The sequence below is a fragment of the Alexandromys fortis genome, unplaced genomic scaffold (assembly GCF_014885135.2).
Source record: "Alexandromys fortis isolate MF-2015 unplaced genomic scaffold, M_Fortis_MF-2015_v1.1 scaffold_21, whole genome shotgun sequence".
In the NCBI taxonomy this organism is placed as follows: Eukaryota; Metazoa; Chordata; class Mammalia; order Rodentia; family Cricetidae; genus Alexandromys; species Alexandromys fortis.
Genome location: NW_026067905.1, coordinates 7,996,958 through 8,022,511, shown reverse-complemented (window position 1 = coordinate 8,022,511; position 25,554 = coordinate 7,996,958). Strand labels below are relative to the sequence as shown.

The 25,554-nt window shown below is 44.0% G+C and overlaps 1 non-coding gene across 1 annotated transcript; it reads left to right on the top strand.

The window, feature by feature from the left end:
• Window positions 1–24,982: 24,982 nt before the first annotated feature.
• Window positions 24,983–25,172, top strand: LOC126497422 (U2 spliceosomal RNA). The gene has a single exon (XR_007590610.1). It is a non-coding gene; the product is annotated as a U2 spliceosomal RNA (small nuclear RNA).
• The last annotated feature ends 382 nt before the right edge of the window (window positions 25,173–25,554 follow it).

Here is a 25,554-nt window from a genome sequence, read left to right as displayed (position 1 = left end):
CCTAATGACCAAGCATTCAAAAACCTGAGCCTATGGAAGCCATGCCTATTCAAACCACCACACCAGGCAATGAGCTAAGTTAAATAGAAGTAAAATATAGCTCCTGCGGCTGGGAGGGTTGCTCAATGGTTAACAGCACATACTGCTCCAAGCTAGTGGACCCGAGTTTGGTTCCCAGAACCCATGTTGGAGTAGCTCACTGTAGGACTCAGCCATGAGAAGCTTAATAGGAACAGATTACCCAAAGGAAGTTCTTAACTTCCAACCATCATCATCTGCCAGTGTTGGAGCTAGCCATGATAAGCTTAACAAAGGCCTGAGTCTTAGTAGTTTAGCCTGCAGCAATACCTGGTTGCAGGAAGGACCACAAACTGAGATTACCCAGGCATCACCCATGAACAGACCATCCAAAGGAAATTCCTAACATTCCAACCATTGTAGATAGGATCACCTGCCAGCACACTCATCAGGGCACCCCTAGACAAATGTCAACCAATTAGGGGTCCTGAACCTTGGAAATCCCTCATCCCCATTTTCACTACTATAAAAACCCAACTCTAACTGAGCTCAGGGCTCTCCAGTTATTCCAATACATTAGACACAAAGAGAGACCAAGTTTGCAAACTTGTATAAAATAAAGGCTCTTTGCTTTTACATATGGGACTCGGTCTCCTTGTTGGTTTTTCGGGGGGCCTTCATGGATCTCACCACAACTTGTAACTCTAGTTCCAGCAGGATCCAAAGCCTTTGGCCTTCACAGATACCTGCACTTGCGTGCACTTACATACATACACACACACACACACAAATAAATAAATATCTTTGAAATATAGTTGTCATAAACAAACTTACATTATATTTTAGAAATTTTGTGTTCTTTTATTCCATTCACCAAATCATAAAAATTAATGCAGATTTTTTCCTTCCATCTTTTCCTCATCTCTACCATGGTCAAGGTCATCACTTCATAAGTAGATCACTGAACTTGCTTTCTGACTGGTGTCTATATCCAGCTCAATTTTTGTCCATGAATTTCTTTTTTTTATTATTACATTTTTGTGAGCACATACATGTGTTTGGGCACACACATGTGTCTACATGTAGAGATGCATGCACACATCTGGAAGTCAAGACAACTTATAAGAGTCACTTTCTCCTTCCACCATGTCAGAGTCATGAACTCAGAGTCAGGGATGGGCAAACCTAAATTCCTCCTCCTCCTCTGAGGCAGAAAAGTTTGGGGTTGATATGGTCAAGTCCCTGTGTTGGCCCTCTGTGTTTTCCATATGAAAATGGTGCACTGAACTCTCATGTGAACCTACACTTCCACCAAAGTTCTTAAAAAGAAACAGCCGTGTCTCCAGCAATAGAGATTTCGCCCCATGTAACATGAGGGCCTGCTTGTCGGGGTTTCTGTCCTGCCCAGTTCCTGCAACCATTTAGCCCCAAAGAAAATCACACAGAGGTCTCCATAAGATTATAAATTGATTGGCCCATTAGCTCAGGCTTCTTATTAACTCTTATAACTTATATTAACCCATTATACTTATCTGTGTTAGCCACATGTCTTGGTACCTTTTTCAGCGGGGCAGGTCACATGCTGCTTCTTCCCTGGTCTGGGCAGGACTACGGAAAGAGCTTTCTTCTTCCCAGAATACTCCTGTTCTCATTGCCTCACCTCCACTTCCTGTCTGGTTTTCCTGCCTATATTTCCTGCCTGGCTACTGGCCAATCATCATTTACTTAAAATATAATTGACAGAATATAGAATTGTCCCACACCAGCCCCACGCTGAGTGTCATTGTGAAGTCTGTCTGACCTGTAGCTGTCAGGTCCATGAGAAAAAAAGATTTGCTATTGTGAACTGAGTAAATAAACATGTCTGGGAAACAAGGGCGGCAGCCGATAACTCAGAGAGAGAAATGAGAATTGACGCTATTTTTAGTGTTAGCTTCGTGATGATGATTGTGTTTGAAGAGCAACTAGCATGAGCAATACAAACACTGAGTTCATTTCAGACCCCAGGTCCACCGCCCCATTCTCGGGTTACTTGAAATGCAGTGTGATCTACAGTCATTTTTCAAATGCTTGACAAGGAATGCAAGCTTAAGTAGCTGCTGTAAGGCCTGTGTGCAAAGGGAGTTCGAGAGAAGCTGATCAGAGGAAGGCAATTTACTGTCATAAAATTCTCCTAGGCATGGTAGCTTGCCTCTGTAATCCTAAGGATTGGAAAACTGAGGCAAGAACATTGCCATGAGTTCAAGGCCAGTCCAAGTTACACAGTCTTAGACAGGCTCGATCGAAGAGTGAAACCCCTAGTCAATCAGTCAGTTCTGTTGTGTGTATCCCATTCTCCCTCCCAAGCTGACATTTACTGGAGATGTGCAGTGTTCCAAGGGCTGCGCTAACTGTAGGTGAAATTCCCTCCTTAATCATACAACTGTGTGATGTAGGGAGTCTTCCTGTGCCTGTCTTACAGAAGCCTCACAGCCTAGAAAGCCGGAAGTGGAACTGAAATGTGTCTTTGAATTTACAACCAAGTCCTTGTACCATTGTAAGTACAGAAATTAATTTATCCTTTGGCTTTCTGCTCTTTGCTGAACAGAGAAGAATCATGTCTTATCCCATGTGCATTTTCCCCAGTGCTGGGGACTGAACTTGCGGCCTCACAAATGTAAGGCAAGTTTCTACCACCAAGCTCTATCCTCAGTCCAAGAACTCCGTCTTCACTATCTCCACCAAGGGCAGAACCCAGAAAATCAATAGGAACAGAGCTGCCCAGGGTGAGCCAGGAAGAAGAGCTGTGGCCATGTTTGAACACCTCCCACCCTCTGGTTCCTTCTAGGTTAAACCTGGCCCCAAGAATCACACAACTGCTCTCATCATTTTCCAGACCAAAACTAAGTCACAGTAGCCAGGTCCAACTCAAGCCGCCTTTTTCTTACCACACAAGGAACCCAGGAGCTCAGAGGGTAGTTTCTATGGCCCCTATATAACTACTGCCTCTCCTTCCCTCTGCCTTCAAGCTACACACACAATAAATGGTGTGGGCACAAACCACCTTCAACCATATAAGCTGTACCAAAGGTGGGACCTTTAGGATCAGTGAGGCAAGGAACAAACTAATCTACGTTACATGGTGCTCTGAATATTCATGTTGGCAATGAAATACCAGACCATATCTAGGTATGGCGCTTTGCCATACTTTAATTTTTTTAAATGTGTATGGGTATTTTACATACGTTTGTGTACCGTGTGCATGCCCAGTGGTCCCAGAAGCCGGATTCCCAAAAACTGGAGTTATAGATGTTTGTGAGCCACTATGTGTGTGCTGGAATTGAACCTGGTCTTCTGAAAGCAAAGCTCTTAACCACTGAGCCATCTTCCCAGCCCCTGGAGGCCCGCTAAAGTATTACTAAATATTTTCATATCTAGCATACATAAAAAATATAGGCTAAAACAAGTAAATGTCAAGTGGTCATTTTAAAGAAAGGGATATCTGAGTTCTACAAAGGTTGCCACACTTGCTGACCGGCTGCTGGTCAGGCATTTCCAGCACACTACCAAGCCACCCAGCTTCTGCTCTCTTCGCGCTGTCCCCACGGCCCGTGTCCACGCAGGGCAGAAACAGCCATCCCACTTGCTGCCCTCACACACCCGCCAGGCCAGGCCCAGCGTCGGCAGGCCTCTTGTTCCGCATGCTCATCTTCGATCCTACTCCCGAGGCCCGGAGGACAGAGTACACACTGGGCTTGGCCAAGCTGAATCGCAGGCCGCCCACAGACGGGAGGGGTGGGCGCGGAAACTCAAGGAAATCCTGCGGCAAGAAAAGGGACAGAGACCTGCAAACAAGAGATGTTCTCTTAGCCTCTCTTTATTAAATCAGAATTACTTGTGATCCTTTACTAAAATTACTCAGCACTGACACATAAAATATGCAAGCATGAATATAGTTAAGCTTTCCCCCTTCACAAGCCGGGATTTTTAGCCGGACCTAATAATAGTAGCACGTGGTTTAGAGACTTGGGTATCCACGGGTGTCTAAACGCCTCCTGTTGACATTCAAGTCAAAGACAGAGACCAAAAATCTGTTGTTCCTGTAGACCGGCTCCTTGCTCCTAAGAAACTAGCCTGATAATTTTACATAAATGTTTAGTTTCACTTCTCTGCCTCTCAGGAAGGGTGGTGTCTACACGACACAGCTCCTCTATGCTCCCATCCGGAGCCCCTCTCCTCAGGCTTCTCCAATCTCACCTCGGCCCTGATGAGACGAACTTACATTAACTGTATCCATGAGCTCTCCTGACCTCCGGCTTCTGTTGGGTTAGCCAATAGGGAGACCCAGTGGGAGATGAGGAGAGGAAGGAGACGAGAGAAAGCTGTATCCCTCAATGCATGGTCCCAGCGCCTGCTGAAGGCACCCTTTCTGCACCACCATCTCCATCATTGTTCCTCCCTAGCCCTGCCTGGGCTCCTGGACGACCGACATGTTTATGGCTGGCTGACACATCTCCCATACCTTGGCAAACCATCTCTTTGTTAAGCTCTCTTCCGGTTTTCCTATTTCAAACATATTGTCTATTCCTAGTGGGACCCTGATTAACATAACCTGCAAAAATTTATATAGAAGAGGATCAGAAAGAGTGGCTACAGACTATTGCATTAATTGCCTGATTAGTGCTAAAATCCCTTCCCTTAGGGAGACTAAAAAATGCCCGCCCACCCCCTCTAAGGTCCCAACAATAAACTAAGGTTCATCCTGGGAGACCAATGAACGTGTTGGGCTTACACACAGAGCATGGGTGAGGAGCTGCCTACAGGAGCATGGATGAGCCCAAAGCAGCTGCACTAGAATGTCTTTGCCTAGCCTGTCATGAATGGTGGCTTCCCCATAACTGCATAGATGGGACCCCTGTCAATTAACCTCCCCAGTTTATAGAATCTAGCTTTCGCCCCAGACCACATGCAGTTACGGCAGAATTGCATAAAATGTCCCAGGGGAGGGGCTAGACTTTCCCCAACCCCTTTCTAGAAAGAATTTGGCCACTGTCATCAAACCAGGCTATGATGGTCTTAGCAAAACACACATAGCTGGTCTCACGATTGATGAGGGAGAGTTCCTCCTACTACACACGATGGTGGTACTTGTCCTGCTCTGAGGATGGTTCTCTCCAACAGTGACAGAGAGCAAAATGCTACAAGTGTTCCAGGCAACCTGATGTTTGGATTCATATACGTTTTCTCTCTACCTCCCCTTCAAAGCCTACACATTAGAAGGGAGAGCAAGGCTGACTTCAGACAGTCTCCACTTTGGAGAGAGTTTTAGGACATAAATAATCAGAAATCTCTTCTCTATTTATCATTTGTCTTATTTCCCCAAGGCTGGCCTTGAACTCACAATCTTCCAGATTGTAATTATAAGTGTGTGCTGTGGTACCTGGCCCTTAGCTACAGTTTTGATAAACACAAGAGATACAAGAAGGTGATGCTTTGGGAGGGTGCCAAGGAAGGTAGAAGACTTGCTATTTCAACTCTTCCTTCCCAGTTTCTTTTTTCACAAGTACTATTCCCTGCCAGCTCAGAGGAAACAGCTGCTTCCATTGCAATCATTAACATTTTTTGGTGTTTGTTCTGCTTGCCAAGGTTCCAGAACAACTATGATGCCGGGATGGGGGATCAGTTAGAGGCGCAGAAGCTGTAAGAGGAAGAATTGGAAGACTGAGTAGACAGCCATGAGACCCTGCAGGCGGAGACCTGTAGCAGATAAGAGTGTGGGGTAAGAACCAGAAGAGAATGGAGCAGAGGGGCCAGATGGTTGGATCACTGGATATTATGCAAAGAGATTAATGGGGGGAGGGGAGCTGGCCAAACTTCACGATTGCTCAGTAACCAGACAACAATAACCTGGGAGCTATTAAGCCTACATTCCACTGAAAACAGGGCTCCTGTCTAGCGTGGTTCAATGAACATACTCGAAGGATGGTGGGCTTACTCATACCTGCCTGCTCTTTGTCAGATCCAATGATAGTCTCTGTTCATAAACAGAGAGAGGGCTGTTGCCTTAGGAGATCTCACTAATCTGAGAGACAACAAAAGAGAGAGACTAAGAAGGAAAATATCAGAAATTACCTTAAAATTCCCATGCTTCTAATTTGCGTCAATTTTCCTATCGCTCTTCAGAAGGCTGACAAGATGGTTCAGCAAGTACAGATACCTGCCACTCAACCTGACTGCCTGGACTTGATCTCTGAGACCCACATGGTAGAAAGAGAAACACAAGCCCCCTGAAGTGTCCTCTGACTTCTACATGCCATGTACACATGAGTACATATACTCACTCACTCGAACATACACATTCACATGCACGAAAGAGAAGTAAAAATTTAACTAAAAAGGAAAAGGAAGCTGGGCGTTGGTGGCGCACGCCTTTAATCCCAGCACTCGGGAGGCAGAGGCAGGCGGATCTCTGGGACTTTGAGGCCAGCCTGGTCTACGGGAGCTAGTTCCGGGATGGGCACCAAAGCTACAGAGAAACCCTGTCTCGAAAAACCAAAAAAAAAAGGAAAAGGAAAATTCCTATCATAGTTCGCTGTCCTTTGGTCTGAGCCCTGGCAATGGTCTCAGATAATAAGACTGCAATTACTCCTTTTTTGGTCTATAGTTCTATGCTGCTGGGGCTGTAGACGGAGCTCCATGGCCGAGTGCTTACCTAGCCTGTGCAGAGACCTTGGGTTCGATCCTGAGTACAAGGAGAGAATGCTTACTGTTATTCTTCATTGTTTGCCTGTTTGTTTAAAATATGCTTCAAGACGCTTGTAAAGAATCCAAGGAGTGAAAGACCATATCTGCCTTTGTCACTTTGGCTTTTGGGTATTCCTAAGTCTACGGTTTTGTCTGGGTGCACTCCCCAGACTGCTGCTTTCAGTTGCTCAATTGATTCTGCAATTTAATGGAAAGCACTATCCTCTTTCCATTCAGTTGGGATAATTGTTGCCCAGGCAAATCATTATAATTAAATTCAATTTAAAAGTGAGAACCCACCTGCAACCATATGTTAAATCTGCTTTTGGATAAGGAACTGCGTATTTTCACTTCGTATTAAATGCAAAGGTGCATAATGACAGGAGATTTTTCAATGGAGGTAGTTAAGGAGCTTCGCCTCTTTTTCAAATGATTAATTATAATTTACATGTGTCTGAAAGGAAATTGCTTAAATCTTAGAAAAACATTTCCATTAAATAGAATCTACCACTAAATGGGCTTCTGGCACGTCGATTTGGTATTGACACAAGGAAATACAGTAACAGGGATGAGAAAAGAACATGCAATGTTTTTAGAGGATGTTTGACTAAAACACAGAAGGCTCTTGTGGAGAACCCTGGGCATGGTTTGACTCCCAGTACATCTTCTGCACCCTGCTTCCATTCCAGGAGGTGGGGGAGGCTTCCTGATTCAAGCCAATATTTCTGTTTTCCTGCCCTTGGTGATATCATAAGATCTGAGTCAATGACAGGTTTTCTGGTGCTTCTGAGAAGGAAAAAATAATTATCTTCTCTTTGGGAATTCCATAGAGAAACCCACACACACACACACACACACACACACACACACACACACATACCTCCTGGGGACTTTACATAAATGACTTACAAGCGGTTGTCCATCTAGAAGCTTCACACCCACTAACTATCATTCAAGGTGCCAGAAGATGCTCTGCAGTTTACTGAAGGAGAAAGGCCATTATCATACCACCCAGCTAGAACCCCTGTAAACTACAACAGTGACCTTCCTGCAAGACATACTAGTGCAATAGTGGCATAAATGTTGTAGGAGCAACCAACCACTATTTTTAAAAATATTTATTTATTTATTTGTTATGTATACAATATTCTATCTGTGTGTATGCCTGCAGGCCAGCAGAGGGCACCAGACCTTATTACAGATGGTTGTGAGCCACCATGTGGTTGCTGGGAATTGAACTCAGGACCTTTGGAAGAGCAGGCAATGCTCTTAACCTCTGAGCCATCTCTCCAGCCCCCCCAACCACTATTTTTTAAAGGCCCACTCCACAAGATGAAAGCCATAGCCAGCACTGCTAAAGTGGCCAAGTACCTGAGACTAGACAAGTCATGAGCCTAGGAAAAACCTACTACTACTGTTCTGCCAAAAGAACATAGCCATAAGATGACTCCTAATGACACACTGCTATACTGATATATCAGTGTTTCCCACAATCCACATTAGAAAAGCTCCTTCTTGAGTAGCTGAAAACACAGAGACCCATAACTTGAAGATGTTCAGAGGATGAAAGACTCTGGAGCACTCAGTCTTAAATGGAATGACTTTACCTGTAAGTGGAGGCTGCTCGTTTGTTTCCCTGATGCCCATATCTGAAATAATCACTCAGAAGCTATATTAATTACAATACTGCTTGGCCTATTAGCTTATGCATATTTCTAGCTAACTCTTATATCTGAAGTCAACCCATCTCTATTAATCTGTGAATCACCACAAGGTCATGGCCTACCCTCCAGGTTTCAGCAGGCTCCAACAGGCGTCTTTCTCCTTTGGCAGCTACATGGTGTCTCCTTGACTCCGCCTACTTTCTCCTCTATCTCTGCTTGGAATTCCTGCCTTGCTCTATTCTGCCCTGCCATAGGCCAAAGCAGCTTTATTCATTAACCAATAAAAGAAATACATATACAGAAGGATTTCCCATACCATTTATTAAACCCCTTCTCCCATCAAGGCTCAGGAATCTATGTGGAAAAGGCAGCAGAAAGATTGTAAGATCTAGAAGTGACGGATGACTTCAAGGAGAAAGTGTCTTCCAGATACAAGAGGACTGACGCATATTTGAACTCACAGAGATTGTGACAGTACACACAAGACTTGCATAGATTCAAACCTGACAGGGTCTCAGAATTGAGAGAGGAAAGTGGACATGAGATCCCAGCGCAATCAAAACTCTCTTTGCTAGTAAATGGAAAATCAGTGTTTCCTAATGGCGCTTCCTTCTGCCACACTCCAGGGCAGGCTTCGGGCACTGGAGTGGTTGGTGGGGAGGGAAATGGGGAGTATCTGAGAGGTGCTGGGGAGAAAAACAACATGATCAAAATATATTATATAAAAAATTCATTTAAAAAAGAGAAACTATATGAGACTTCTAAGTATTAGGTCTCAAAGAAACTCAGGACAAATGGCTAACTGAGGTGTGGACTCTGGCACCAGTCACCCTCAGGCCCTACTTACAAGTACCAGTTACAGAGTCATCCTGGCTGGCATACCCTGACCTCTACCCTAAACCTATTTAGCCCCTGAGCTTCATGCCTCTCCTCCCAGCTTCTCCTTTGCTATAAAACCCAGCCATTCTGGCTACACATCCTCTTTGTTCTCTTGGTGCTTTTTGACTCCTAGCTCTTCTCTTTACCTCCTCTCTCTTTTCTCTTCCCTTCCTCACCCCATCCCCACCCTCACCCCCACCTGTGAGTCACCTCTCATGGCCCAGTTTAGTGTGACCCCTTCCAGATGCTTCTGGCTGTCTTCTCCCTCATGTCATACCTAGAATCAGTCATGCCTTCATTTTTCATTGACTAAGTAACTCTACCTTTTGAATCAAGCAGCAAGGTATGGAGTAAGCAGGGTCACTGTGATGACCGCCTTGGCTACTTTTTGACACAGGCGGTGGGAGCAGGAGATTGCTAGTCACACTGCATCCACAGCCAGGAAGTAGAGACCGACATTTTAATTTCTTAGCCTATTTTTTCATTATTGCCTTTTTTATTTATCTATTGCTATAGCCCATTCTGCACACATGTAGGGTGGCCTTTCTGCTACAGTTAAATCCCTCTGGAAACACCTCCATAAACACACCCGCCCAAGTGGCAATCCTAAATCCTGTCGATTATTAATTGATGATTAACTATTACAAGTCTACTCTTGTCAATGACACCCATTTCAGTCCGTAACAGTCCACGTCTGGTTCCCCAAAAGGCTTTTGGCTATCTCAAACAAAACTGCATTTAGCCCGTCTTCAAGAGTACCCTCAATCTTAACAGTTCTAATACTGTTCGAAAGTTTGCTTTATTTAAAACTCAAGGCAATCTCTTAAGTGGGACCCAATGAAAATCAAAACTGACATAATATTTGTCATATACAATGTCCCAGAATAAATATTCCTGCTCCAGAAAAACAAGGATAGTGAGGAAAGATCAGGCTTAAGCACAGATGAACCCCATCAGGGAAAATAACAAATCCTGCGGCTCTGTCTGACATCTGGCCTCTCAGAGGATCATCTGACCTCCAACAGTCTAGGGGATCCCCAACCCTCTCTGGCCTTGAAGTCCAACACTCAATAGCAATCTCCTTTTTAAACCAAACCCATCCTTAGTGGTGTCCCGTAATCCAGAATCTCCACTGAAGCCCGGGTCTAGCCTCACCAGCCTCCTTGCAGGAAACCCTACCTTGACACACACTGTCTGGTCCTCGCAGCTGTCCAGAATCATGCTGCAAGCTGCCACGATTTCACAACTCCTGCAAAACCAACCCGAGGTGGACAAGAAGGGCAAGCTCTGTTGCCAGCTGGAAACGCAGTCTAGCTGCCTTCAGTCGCCGCTGTGGCCTTCTCTCTCCTGGGCTGAAGCAGGAAAGCACTTCCCTGGACAGCTGTCTTTTAGCAGCGATTCCCTTCGGCGGCCATCTAATTTAGTCTCTCTTTTTTCAGCTGAATCTGTATTTCTAGACACTGGAACCTCGTGCTGGGTAGGGTCTTACCCTCAAGGCACCTTGCCCGTTTTGCAGATGCAAAACACACGGTTTCTCCTGAAAGAGTTAATGACTACAGGTGCTTTGTCTGCACCCCATGGTCTGTAACTAACCTCAAACCATTTTCATGAGCAAACTTTACATGTTTCATCTCCTTCTGATTTGAATCCTCATTATAAACGCAGTGCGTAAAAGTCATAACCACAGCCAGAGTGCTGCGCCATCTTGAAATCTCCACTACCGAAACCACCTAGTGCGCAATCGCCTTCCGTCTCACAGATTTCTAGAAAATGGACACACCGCAGCCGCCCTGCTTGACAATATAATCCTAGTATCTTCTGACCCAGGCTTCAGCAGAGTCCTCATGAGCTGACCCTCCAGGAGCCTGCTCTTCTGAGCTCAGCAGAACGGCCCACTTAATTCTGCTTGCAGTATTCCACGGCTCTGAGGCCAATAGCTCTATACTCCGCATTTTCCCGTAAACTGGTTGTAAAGGCCTGTGAACCTGTGAACGGTGTGGCCAATGGGCCACAGCGAGAGTTCCAGGCCTCTGTACCGATTTCTTGCTTCCGGTCACTTTTCTCCTCACTCTTACCACACACCTCACAAAGGCAACTCCAGGGAGGAAGGATCAATTTATCTGGCTGTTTAAAGGGCCACTCTATCCTAGAGAGAACATGGCCGTGCGAGCATGAGGAACTTGCCTGCATCGTGTGTCCACGGGGAAGCAGGGGCAAATGCTCATGCTCAGCTTGCTTTTCTCCTGTCTTTCCTTTTATTCCAGTCTAGGATTCCACTCCGAGGATGACGTCATTCATATTCAACGTGTGCTTTCCCTCTTGGGTGAAGCTTCTCCAGAAACACCCACGTAGACCTGCCTGGATGTGTGATCCTAGATGGTCCTAGGTGAGCCTCAGTGATCCTAGATCCAGGCGAGTTGGCCAAACCGACCACCACAGAGGCCTAATCCGAGTCATTCTGAGACGCTGGAGACACCTGTAGATTATTCAACCATGAATATTCATCGTTTTGCTTTGAGATAATTTTGGCCATCTCAAAGTGCAATGTCTTCCAGTGTGTGACTCTGTCGAGCAACTGCCAAACACTTGCCATACTGAGATGGTGTTTGGGACCTGGGGCTCCTGGGCCTGGCTGAATCGCCTGAGAACTTGATAGACACGCCTGTAAAACTAGAAAACGAGGCTGAGCATGGGGTACCCACCTGTAATTCAGGAGGCTGAGGCATGAGGATAACATCACAAGGCTGGCCACCAAAAAGAAGATAGAAAACCCTGAGGGCTGGCAAGTTTAGGAAATCACTTTCTAAACAGGTGATTTGGAAAAGGGATCTCAGAAAAAAATAACCCAAGGGAGAACGAAATAGAAGGTAAAGGTAAATGCAGAGGGTAAGCATAGGGGCTGGAGATGGTTCAGTGGTTAAGAGCATTTTTATGTTTTCCCAGGAGACCTAAGTTCAATTCCCAGCACCCAGGCAGCTCACAACTACCTGTAATCCTAGCTCCAGGTTGTCTAATGTCTTGACCTTCACAGGCACCCACCCCCAACACACACATATGTGCACACACCATTAGTTTAAATATATAAGTTATTAGTTTAAATAAATAAATATTTTTAAACATACATTTAATTCTATTATTCATCTTATAATTATTTAGAATCAATTTTTTAAATTCCATGCCAGAATTTGATAGAATAGATTACAGGGCCAAATAGCAAAAACTATGCTCTCAAAAATTTCTTTGTTTTTTTTAATCTGATGGGTTGTCTACAGTCCTTGGATCCATTGGTTTGGCCCATGTCAGGCTGATCATGTTGGTGGTGGAAGTGTGTAGTGAAAGGGGCTGCTTGCTTCATGGTGGACAATCAACAGGACTAAGGAGGGGTCTGGGTATGGAGGGTACACCTCCCTCAAGTGATCTATTCCCTCCAACTAGGTTCTGCCTCCAAAAATAGCACCATCAGTAGGAGCCAACTGTTCAACATGTGAGCCAGTGGGGACATTTCTCCTCAAACCACAGCAGTCAAGGAAGCCGAGCTTGCGTGTGTGTGAGTCCAACACAACCCAAGGCAAGTGCCCAACAATCCTCTCTGTCATTTGACAGCTTCCTGGGCACAGTCACACTTATCCTGTCATTTGATTCTCACAACAGCCCCTTGAGACAGGCAGTTGCACTTCCTCATTTGGCAGAAAGAAACTGAGAGTAAAAGTATGCAAAGATGAATGTAAATGAATGTCACCGTGGCATTATTCAAAGGAGGGAGAAAACTGGAAGCTGTTCACATCATCTATCAACAGTGCAGAGGCTAAATACATTCTTTTCTTCCACAGAGGAAGTAGGAAGCAGCTGGTGAGATGAAGTTTCTGATCTAGGTAAAGGGGAGTAAGCATGTTCTATCCTTTCCTGCCGATTGGGGTTGCCTGGCTTATATGCCAAATAGGCAACATGCCTAGCAAATTTCTTTTTCAGATAAATAATTTTCTAATACACTTTATTTTTTAAATTAGCATACAAAGTATCAGATATCATTAAGGAATTTTCAAATGAAGTATATTTTAGTAGATTTTCCTCTCCCCTTTAATAATAAATGTTTTTAGTGTGTGTCTTGTGCAATATTTAAGACAAAAAAAAAATACAGGATGGCTTGTATTTTATCTGGCAACCCAATACTGAATATAACCAAAATCTCAGCTGAAAGGCTTCAAGTTACTAAAGATTGAAAGTCCAGCAATGAAAGAAAATCATGAGCCATCTGATATATTTTTTGAGACTGTTCTTTTCCTTTCTTGTCCCCAGCCTGTACTGAAATCACTCCACACCGAAAAGCTGTGAATTCAAAACAGACACAAGAGCCCAAGACAAGTCCTCCCTCTCAGACCCAAGGAATGAAAATAGGGTCCTGCCAAAGATAATAAAGTAAGGAATGTTATTTTTCCTCCTCTTCCTTTCCCTCCTTTCTATCTTAATCAAGATTACTGCAAGCCACATGCTATAGCCCCAGCTCAGCCTAAGAGTAACCAGACAGTGACCATAGGGTTGATAAAAAAAAAAGACACCCAAAACTCTTAGAAGACCCTTTTCCTGGACAAGAGGATCTGTGAGCTGACTCATGCAGGGGAAACCTTTTGTGTGTGAGAAAGACTTCGGTGTGGAAGCCAACTCAGCTGCAGGAAGTTTATGGTCAAGTCAGCAGAGCAAATCTCCCAGTTTCCATCAAAGAACCAGAAAAAGCAGAGGACTGGAGAGTTTGAGGAGATGTAGTAGTTAAGAAAAAATAACCCAGAGAACTGTAAGGAAATCCAGGGCTCAGTCTGGAGAGGCACATGATCCTAGACATTGTAAGACAGTATAAGAAGTGAACTACAGGATCAAACTCCACCCAGGTTCCTAATGGCTCCCTCTGCAGTGCAAACATGGGGCAGATTCAGAAAACAGTCCAACCTATATGGAAACTGAGATGATTTGGCATAGCCCTGAAGAAACAGGGAGGCATTGGAAGACCAAACACACCTGGGCTGGATGCCTCAGCTGGCCGCCAGCCTCCAAGATGGTCGCCAGTGCCCTGGCATCCTGGTGTTCATACCCTTTCTTCCTGTGGCATTCTAGAGGAGGACAGCAGTGAGTCCTCATGTCCTTTGAGAGTATAAAGGGCAGGAGTCCTCGTGTCCTTTAAAAGTATAAAGGCAGTTTTGTAGTGTATAATCCTACAAAGAGGGATTGCATGGCAAGAAACTGTAGTCCAGTCAGCATCCATGGGAATGAACTTAGAAATGCTGGGCTATCAAGATGCAATCAAGGCCATGCTAACTCTTTGATTGCACCATCATAAGAAAGCCTAAGCCACAAACACACTATGCAGCATGTCTTAGACTTCTAGACATCAGGGTTTGTGAAGTATCTCCTGTGCCAAGATATGGTTCGGTATGGTCTATGCTACAGCCATAGATAACAAAGGTTCAAGCAAAATGCAACAGTCTCCACCAGGTCAAACTGCTGGGAGCCGATTTGAGTGGCTGCCATTACAAGATGGCATTTGACCCCGGCCTTGCTTGATACCATAATAGAGATTGCAGTTCTTCCACCAGAAAACAGGGTGAGTTGTTGTGATCTAGCTGCTCACACTCCCCCTAACCGGCAGAGGAACTCCCTTGTGGTCTGTAATTGACAGGGATGTTCCCCTGCTTTCTTTCCGGCAGGTGGGTCTCCAGAAAAGCAGTTAAAGTATCAAAGGTTGCTAGGCAGACTCCTTATATAAGCAGCTACAGCTCAAAGCTTGGGCCCCTCGCTTTCTGCTCTCGCTATAACCAAGAGGCTCCAATAAAGCGTGATTTGGGAAGAATCCTCGTCTGGTGGCTGTTCCTTCCTGCTGGTCAGGGGGTTAGCCGCATCAAACAAGCTACAATGTCTTAGAGGAATCAAGCTCTCAGGGATACAACTCAGACTACTTGAATGAGAAAGGAATCCCAGGACTTTGCAGATCTACCACAAAACCCCATATTTTCACCGCTGTATATAGACCCAAGTAAAATGAAATCAGTGTGGTCACATAGCTCATTTCTGGCTCCAAACTCACCACACAGCCCAGGTTCCCATCAAACTCTTGATCCTTCTGTCTCTGCATCCCAAGTACAGGGATTACAAACATATGTCACCATGCATAGTTAAGTCTAGAAATGTCTACTTTTTTGTTACTATATGCTTATATAAAGTGTTACTACGTTGTTTAAAACTGGGACCCAAATCTGTTATTTCTTCCAAACTCACAGTAACAAAGGGTACAGACTCCAAAGAATTCTAACATGCCTAATTTGTTTGGTTGTTGTTGTTGCTGCTGTTTAAAATTTATTTTTATTTTATGTATTAGAGTGTTTTGCCTTTATGTATGTATGTGTGCTATGTACATGTCTGTGCCTTTGGAGGTCAGAAGAGCTGGACCTTCTAGAACTGGAGTTACCAATTCAGTTGAGAATCACCATGTGGGTGCTGAGTACTAACCCTGGTTCCTCTGCAATAGCAACAAGTGCTCTTAACCACTGAGCCATCTCTACAGTCCCACCTAATGGTTTAAAAAAAAAAACACAAAAAATGGAAAGTCAGACAGCAGAGACAGAGTAGTCGAGAAAGGCTTTACAGAGATAGGTCTTAAAGATACGGAAGAAAGTCAAAGCTGGGGATAGTGAATAAGACCCTCTGATGAAGAGAACACTCTGAGGACAAGAGCAGGGATGTGTGCACACACCTGTGGTTCCAGCACTTTGGAGCCTGAGGCAGGAAGGTTGTGAGTTCAAGGACATCCTAGGTTACACATGGAAACCTCAAAAAAGAAAGGAAGGAAGGTGATGTGGGAAGGTCATTTGTCTATCTGTTGCTTTCATTGGCTAATTAATAAAGAAACTGCTTGGCCTGATAGGTCAGAACATAGGTGGGTGGAGTAAACAGAATGGAATGCTGGGAAGAAGGGAAGTTAGGCAGATGCCATGCCTCTCCTCTCCAGTGCAGACACAATGGAGCCAGCCGCCAGGTCAGACATGCTGAATCTTTCATGGTAAGCCACCACCTCGTGGTGCTACACAGATTATTAGAAATGGGTTAATCAAGATGTGAGAACTAGCTAATAAGAGGCTAGAACTAATGGGCCAAGCAGTGTTTAAATGAATACAATTTGTGTGTTTTATTTTGGGGCATAAGCTAGCCAAGCAGCTGGGAGCTGGGTGGAAGGAAGTGGCCCACCACTCCTTCTACAGGAATGAAGGGAGGGAGGTAAGGACAGAGGGAGGGAGGAAAGAAGGAAAGAAGGAAGGAAGGAAGAAAGAAAGAAAGGAAGATTCTTCAGAAAGTTCCTATTAATTAGCTCCATTATTCAAATGCGTAGATGTCACTAGTACAAAATGATACAGAGATAGTCTAGGATATGAGAGCTTTGAAAAATCCCCCTGGGGGATTAGGCGAGAATTGTGGTATGTACCTGTATCTTAGGACTTGTAAGGCAGGGACAAGAACAGGAGTTTAGCCATATTCAGTTTAAAGTCAACCTGAACTGTGTAAAATCTCGTCTCCAATAATAATAAGCAAAAGGCCCTTTACATTTTGCAAATTAGGATTACATTCACAGGGAAATGCCAGGGAACATAAAGGACAAGGAAAGCAGGAGATCATGGCAAGAATGATTCATGCCTCAATAAGACAAGGGGGAATAAGAAAGAAAATTACAGCAGTGTAATTGAAAGAGGAAGTGGTACCAATGAAAGAATTTAAGGAGGGGAAGTTCGTGATCATGGTCCAGGATCAAGTTTCAGGCAGCGGATAACACAGGCAAGTGGAACAGAAAGAGTCACTGAAGGAGCCTCGTCATTGGGAAGCTCTCCGACTTTTAGGTCAAGGATCAGGTTGGATTTGGGCAGGGGGTAAACACAAACGACATGGAAGTGCACATTTTCTCCAGTGGCTGCCACAAATCATCTGCTGTCTGCCTGGTCCATAATTCGATTTTCTACTCTCTTGACTTTGAAATGGAAGGGCTCAGGCCCTTCTCCCTTGAACACAGGTAAAAGTCTTCATTTTTTCAAGCAACACTGTGCAGCAGATATAAAAGCTAGGAGAGTCTTGCATCTAAGGGAGAAGCAGAGGGCAGGTAAGCTGCTCAGCATGAAAGAGCACCAGTGAGCTTGTGTCCCAGCACCCACACAGTGGCTCACAACCACCTGCAACTCCAGTTCCAGGGGACCCGATGCCTTCCTCTGGCCTCCATGACACCAGGCACATACGTGTATGTGATGCAGAAACCAAATATTCATGCACATGAAATAAATAACTCTAAATATATTTGTATAGATGTGTGTGTATTGTTTTGTTTTTGCTTTCAGGACAGGATTTCTTTGTGTAGACTTGGCTGTCCTGGAACTTACTCTGTAGACCAAACTGGCCTCAAACTCACAGAGATCTATCTGCCTCTGCCTCCCAAGTGCTGGGATTAAAGGTGTGTGCCACCACCATTTGATAAATACATATTTTTAATTTAAAGAAAGAAAGACAGTGAGACACACATAAAACCTTAAACTCCTACCATTGAAGACTTCCAAAGGCTTTGAGTCTTCCATGCTATGAGAAGGCTTCCCCTAGGCAGGAGCCACGGGAAGGCTTCCAGTGCCCAGTCGGGCCTTTGTTTCTCTCATCATGTTTAACAAACACGTAGGCGATCTTCCCAGTCTTTCCAAATAAATGCATGAGGATCATGGGGCAAAAACATGATGGCTAATCTTTATTGCATACAATATGACCAGCCACTTCGCTCCTGTGACCATACCATCCCCAACATGGTGGACGCTACCCTCTAACTACAAGTCAGAATACACCTGTCTTTCCAGAAGGGCTTTATGGTTGGGCATTTTGTCACAGCCATGAAAGTGACTCACACAACAAGCAGTCATTCTCACTTGCTGTGCCCTTCCTGACTTCCTGACTCACAGATAATGATTGCTGGTCTACACCAATAACTTTGGAGTGGTTTGTTATGGATAATAACCAGAGCAAGTGACCTTGGCTTACCAGCAAACCACTGTTCTGTATTTAGTGGGTGGAGAGGCAGGTCGGAAGGAGACAGTAACAGACAATAAAAGATGGGGAGGTTTGCAATCAGAAGGCAAAAACTAGGACACATACCTAGACATGGCCGTGCAGAAATACCTCTAGAGGAAGGGCCAGGCAGTGAGACATTTTCCACAGCTTTGCTGCCAAGGATAAAGGAAAGTAGTATGGACCAGTGATGGGTTAAAGTATGTGGAATAAGCTAGGACTGTGAATGTTCTAGAAAAGCAACAAGACCTCATTAAAAAAAAAAAAAAAAGACTGCCTGGTCACACCGGAGGCTCAGCTGGATTTAATGGCGGAAAGTAAATGCAGCATTCTATCAGCCCAATAGGATCACGTCCTCCGACAACATTTAACAGTTTGGAAGATAAAGTAGGAAATTCACTAGTGGGAAAGATTTGAGCTTTATGTGGCATGACAACTGCCTCACATCCCTTAAGTGATTTAGTAAGCATCTACTTAATACCTACGGTATGTCAGAAAGTCTGCACAATGGAGGGAGGGGGTGTGTAACCGAGCATAAAATACACACGACGAAAGGGCTGTGAAAGAGCTAAAGGTTTCTCTCCAAGGGAAATGAGATAGGCATGCCCTTTAGTAATTGCATTAAAATGAGCACAAATATAACAATTTTTAAAAAGTAAGTCTTGGGGTCTAGAGAGATGGCTCAACAGTTTAGAGCATTTGCTGGTCCTGCAGAAAACCTGGGGCTCAGGTCCCAGCTCCCACATCAGGCATTCACAACTTTCTGAAACTCCAGTTCCTGGGGATCCCACAGCTTCTGCTGGCCTTCACAGGCACCTGCAAGCAAGCAGTGTGCATAGACTCATAGACACACCAATAAAAATGATAAAGAAATAAATAAATCTTAAAGGAATAAAAAAAAGACAGTCTCAGATAAATGAAGACTCCCCTCACACGGGTACTCCTGAGAGTACTTAGCTAAGAACTTAAGTGAGGGAAGAGAAGCTAGAACTGTAACTTAAAATCTTCAGTGGTTCCCAAACTGTGGTCAAATTATTGCTTCCTCTTGGTTCTGCCATTGTTTGAGCTACTTAACATCTGGTTACATTGTCTAAGTGTATATCCATGATTCTGACACTAAGTAGCTACTGACCAGATAATATATTTCGAAGTACATCTGGATTTCCTCACAAGCCAACTTGGCTTTGGTTTAGCCGAACACTGATGCTTCACAGATCAAGGACTGAAGGGCACGTGCTGCTCTCAAAGCAAGAAGAGCTGTCCCAACATCACACCTCTCCCAGTGTTTGAAAATCATCTGAACTGGGTCAGGGTGCTCATCTCCAAACCTTCCTGATACTTCACCGTGACCTTCGCCTCATGTTATACCAACTAAAAGGAAGCGAGGCTATAGCCATGGTTCTGTGAGTTGTTTGGGGGCATGATGGATCAGCCTGGAGCATTTGAAAATAATAGTAATTGGATTTGTGTCTTTCTTGGTGTCTTTGACAGCTGGGTTCTAGGCTCTTTCATTGAAACTGGAATATTGGGTTGCTCATATATAAAGTGACACAGTATTTGTGTATAGTGTAACATCAATTCACCATAGATACAGGGGTTGATTTCGGAACTCTCAATGCTAATATTCACTGATGTATATGCCATTATTTTCCATACACTTTAAATTCTCTCTAGATTACTTGGAATACCTAACTCTATGCAAGCTATGTAAGTAGTTTTATGCTGAAGTTAGTGTACAATGGCAAGAAAAGTCTGCACATGCTCAGTAGAGATGGCCATCTTCAGTTAGCTGAACTCATAGAGTGGAATCCATGACGTGGGTAGCTTGAACTTAGTTTTGGAAGAGCCAGGCAACTTGACTGTTACTCTTGATCACATGACTGTAACGTGCTTGTATGGCGAGCTACTTGTGAGTGGCATGGCCCAGGGGCTGTGTATTAGACAGTTTTGTTTTGTTTTTATCAACTTGACTCAAGTTAAAGTCAGGTGATAGGAGGGAGCCTCAAGAAAATGCCTCCATATGATTAGGCTATAGGCAACTTTGTAGAGTAATTTTTAATTACTAATTGATGAGGAAGGGCCCAGTCCATTGTGGGTAGTGCTGTCCCTGGGCTGGTGGTCTTGAGTTCTATAAGAAAGGAGGATGAGGCTGGCGGTGGTGGCACATGCCTTTAATTCCAGCTCTTGTGAGGCAGAGGCAGGCAGATCTCTGTGAGTTTGAGGCCAGCCTGGTCTACAGAGTGAGTTCCAGGCCAGCCAGGGCTACGGAGTGAAACACTGTCTTGAAATTAAAAAAAAGGGGGGGGAAGGAAGGAAGGAAGGAAGGAAGGAAGGAAGGAAGGAAGGAAGGAAGGAAGGAAGGAAGGAAGGAAGGAAGAAAGGAAGGAGACTGAGCAAACCAAGGGAGCCAGCCGGAAAATAGCATTTCTTCATGGATCCTGCATCAGCTCCTGCTTCCTGCATCAGCTCCTGCCCTGCCTGAGTTCCTGTTCTAACTTCTTCCAAAGATGGAGTATGATCTGGACGTGTAAGCCAAATCCTCCCCAACTTGCTTTTGGCCATGGCATTTCTTCCCAGCAATAGAAATCCTAACTTAGACCGACAGTCTCTGCACTCCTGGTGTTAAGGGGCCTTCTAGACACAATGACTATGGCTCCAGAGTCGGAGACAACCCAGCGGGGGAAGGACAGAAGCCCGAACATGAAATCTCGTGATTATTTAAATACACGTATCCTTCTCCAGACACTGTCACCCTGTCTTCTTGCTTCAATAAAACTGCTGTGTGGTTATACACGGTCTGAGGCCTGTGCCCGGTTTCAGCAATCAGCAATGGAACACTTAAGGTAATTGACACAATTAATGCGCAGAGCATGAAGAACCGGAAGACAGAGATCTCTGGGGGAAGGCTTATTTATTTATTCAGTCTTTATTGAGTGTTTGCTGGTTTAAAAACTCTCACTAGGCAACTGGCAGACAAAAATAACTCAGGCGTGACCCTTGATCATAAGAGGTCTGCATTGGGGAGAAAAATATATAGACAGGCAAACTAACGCTCACAAACCGTGACAACAACTGCCCAAAGGAGGGGCTTGAAAAACCGACAAGGAAGAGAGTAAACACAAGGAAGAGAGTAAATCTTTCCCAGGGAATTTTTATGGCTTTGCGTTTGCACTTAGAAAAGACGGGCATGAGTTATCAAGAAGCAGAAAGGGACAGAGCAAGGGAGAAGTGCACTCCAAAAGCAGGTGCTGTGCGTGTGTGTGTGTGTGTGTGTGTGTGTGTGTGATGTGTGTATACATATATGCATGTGAGGGTACGTGTGTACATGTATGTATGTGTATGTGTGTGTACATGTATGTGCATGTGTGTCTCTGTGTGTGGTTTCAATTCTATTCAAGAAATATGACTTAATTATAATGGCATATTACTTAACCATATTCAATGAGGCAAAAGCAGTAATATGAAGAAACATCGGAGGCAATTTTCAAAAAAATTCAAAACATGAAGTCACAAGTTTAAGGTGCTCGTGAACAGCACACAATAAATACAAAGAAGTCATATTACACATGGAAGATTGATGAAGGCGAAAGGCAAAGAAACAATCCTGAAAGATGACATCAAGATCGATGAAATACCATCAAAAGATCAGAGATCAACCCTTGCATTTATAATGGGTTGATTCACAGGAAATGTCAGGAAAATTCAAGTAAATATTCTTTCCAACAAGCGAGTTAGACATCCGTATGCAGGGGAAAAAAAAAAGAATCTGGACCCCTCCCTTGCATATGGTGATATGCAAAAATTTGCTCAAAGCAGATCATACTCTGCCTACAATAACCACAGCTATGACATTTTAAAAATATGAGTCCATTTTCATGACCACGCATCAGGCTCTGACTTCCTAGATACAACACCAAAGTCCAAACTGGCAAAGGACGAAGCAAACAGACGAGATGTTATCACAGGAGCATTCGTGTTCTCGGGCATCAGCAGCCTGCAGAGAAAATCAACAAAATGAAGCGAATATCTATAAATAATTCATGCTGTAAGAGGCCTGAATCCAGAATGTTTAAGGAGTCTTACACCTTATAAAAAGACAAATAATTTCTAAGTTTTAGATTTAGAAAGGATTTTCTCCAAAGACAGTAAGCTTGCCAGTAAGCACATAAAAAGACACCCAACACTGCTAATTATTGGGAAAGAGCAATGAAAACTACAAAAATAAATAAACCTTACATCTAGCAGGATGGCTAAGATACACAGTTGGTGGGTGGGAAACTGGGAATTTCAAACCACACTGGCCATAGGTATTTATTTGGCAAAATAGTTAATATCATTAAATCTAGGGGTAGCATATGGCCCAGCAACTCTACCCCTATATATATTTTTTAAAGAATTAAAGTTTATATGAACACAAACACTTGCATACAAATGTTCATAGTGCAATGTTCAAAATGTGTGGAAACTCGCAGCATGTGTCGAATGACTAACGGGAAAGCAAAATTTGCAATGTCCTTATGATGGATCATCTGACAATATGCAATGTTGAGGGCAGAAAAATGCAGGCATAAAAGGCCACATTTTGCATTAATCAATTTAGATAAAATATCCAGAATGAATAAACTTGGAAACAACAACTGCATAAGGTTAAGCCAAGGGACATGCAGTGTCCCTGGTAGTCTTTAGGCTAAGGAAAAACTTCCCGACATGGCTGGAGAGATGGCTCAGGGGTTGTTAAGAATGAATAATGATCTTGCAGAGGACCCAAGTCCAGGTCCAAGCATCTACATCAGGTTGTTCAATACAGGATGAAACCCCAACCCCAGGGGATCTTCTGCCCTCTTCTGGCCTGCACAGGTACCTGTGCTAACATGCACATATACACACACATACATATACACGGTTAGAAAATTTATGAAAAACATTTTTTAAAGTCATAAAATTAGATATTAGTTCTGGCTGCTAAGTTCTGATCATATTAAACATTGACTCACACATCTTATAATTTTATGGCATATGAATTTTGGGGTATGCTAGCATGATCTCAAAAAGGCCATTACTGAGAAAGAAAAACTAATTAAGACAAAAATAGAAATGATGTGCAAACAAAATTAATAACAAAAACATCAAGCTTTAAAATATCATCAAGATATAAAAATACAATCAAGTAATATTTTTAAATACTTTATTGTAATGCATTTAAAATTGTTAATTAGCTGCACAAATATTTGGGGAAACAAGCCTTATCCATAGTGGCACATGAGAAAATGTGCCCAAGACTGGCAGCCTGGGTGCAGTCCCCAGGACACAGATCTGGGAGGGAGAGAACCAGCTCCTGCAAATTGTCCTCTGACCTCTGGACATGCGCCTTGAAGCATGTAAGCCCACCCATGCATACACAGTAAGTAAGTAAAACAAGATAAATAAAACTTATAAAGGTTAAGAAAAATAAAATTTCTGATAATATGATGTGTATCTAGAAAACCCAAATAACTTACAGAGAAGTCACTGAACTGATAGCTGGAGAAATTCAAGAAGAAAGGCTCAAGAAGGAAGAAAACAAATGCACAAGCACAGAATTGTGACAGCTAGCTATGCATTAACTCAAGTAGGTCACAGGATGCCAGGAAGTCTGTCAAACAGTCTTGGGTGTGGCTGTGCTTCTAGATGAGACTAGCATCGGGATCAGTGGACCAAGAAGAACAGCTCCTCCCTAAGGCGGGCCTGCAAATCACCAACTCATAAGGTGAGTTCAAGGCCAGCCCAGGCTATATGGTGAGTTCAAGGCCAGCCCAGGCTATCTGGTGAGTTCAAAGCCAGCCCAGGCTATATGGTGAGTTCAAGGCCACCCCAGGCTATATGGTGACTTCAAGGCCAGTACAGGCTATGTGGTAAGTTCTAGGACAGACCAGGCTGTATGCTGAGATCTAGGCCAGCCCAGGCTCTATGGTGAGTTCTAGACCACCCCAGGCTATATGGTGAGTTCTAGGCCAGCTTAGGGCTCACAGTGCAATCTCAGGGTGAGGTCGGAGACAAAGACTAGCCATTTAGGTAAGAAGTAGCTATTATAAACAAGGGATCTCTATCAGGCTACAAGCAAATTTTACTTTTTAGCAGAAAATGTACAAGTTACGTGGAAGCAAAATGATATACTCAAAATAGCTAAAAGGTTTTCAAATTTTTTGTAAGATAGGCTTTATTGCATTTTGTTACACTGTTCAGCTGATACATATCCCCTGGAGGCCTGATCTTTCCTGAAGGGACATAAACAGAGGAGCAATGGATCTGGGGAAGAGGTAAGGTGGGGATAACTCAGAGAAGGGAGGGGAGAATGTAGTTGGACGTATTGTATGAGAGAAGAATAAAGAAAAAGAGGGGAAAGGATGAGTTTGGTGGTGTGGACATGCAGTGTGAAGGATGAGGAGTTTGGTGGTGTGGACCTGCAGTGTAAGGAAAGGAAGGATGAGTTTGGTGGTGTGGACATGCAGTGTGAAGGGTGAGTTTGGTGGTGTGGACCTGCAGTGTGGGGAAGGGTGAGTTTGGTGGTGTGGACCTGCAGAGTGGGAAAAGCACCTCCAGCACTTGGGAAACCACGGCGAGGGGATCAGAAATTGGAGGGCATCCTCATCACTTCCGAGCCTTTTGACTAAGATCAAGCAGAAGGTCTGTTCTTGTCTGTCTAACATTGGTTGGGTCCTCTATCTGAAGACAATAAAATAAATGAATTTTAGAGAAAATCCATAGACTAGAAATTGGTTCTATCCACTATACCCATTGGCCTGATATTGCAGAACCTCCAGGGAAGGTGCATGCCCTTGGGGGAGACTCATAACTTAAAGTAGTGTTAAAGATGCAAGGGAAAAACTGTGTAACATCTTTCAAAAGAATGCAAGAGAGCACTAAATCACGATGAGGCGCTTCATCGCCACTGGTCCTGCTTAGAAGAAATGCTGAAGAGCATCTCCCAGTGGAAATAAAAGGGAATTAAATGACCAAACAATCCAATAAGAACGCGGGGCACTCCCTGGTTGAAGAAACATAGAGAGCACTGCACTACTGTGGGCCACTGACACGGCTCAGCAAGTAAAGGAGCTTCCTGCCACACCTGTCAACCTGAGTTCAGTCCCAGGACCCACATGGTGGAAGGACAGGACGCGGAACCAACTTCCAAGTTGTCCTCTGACCTCCGCGTCTAATA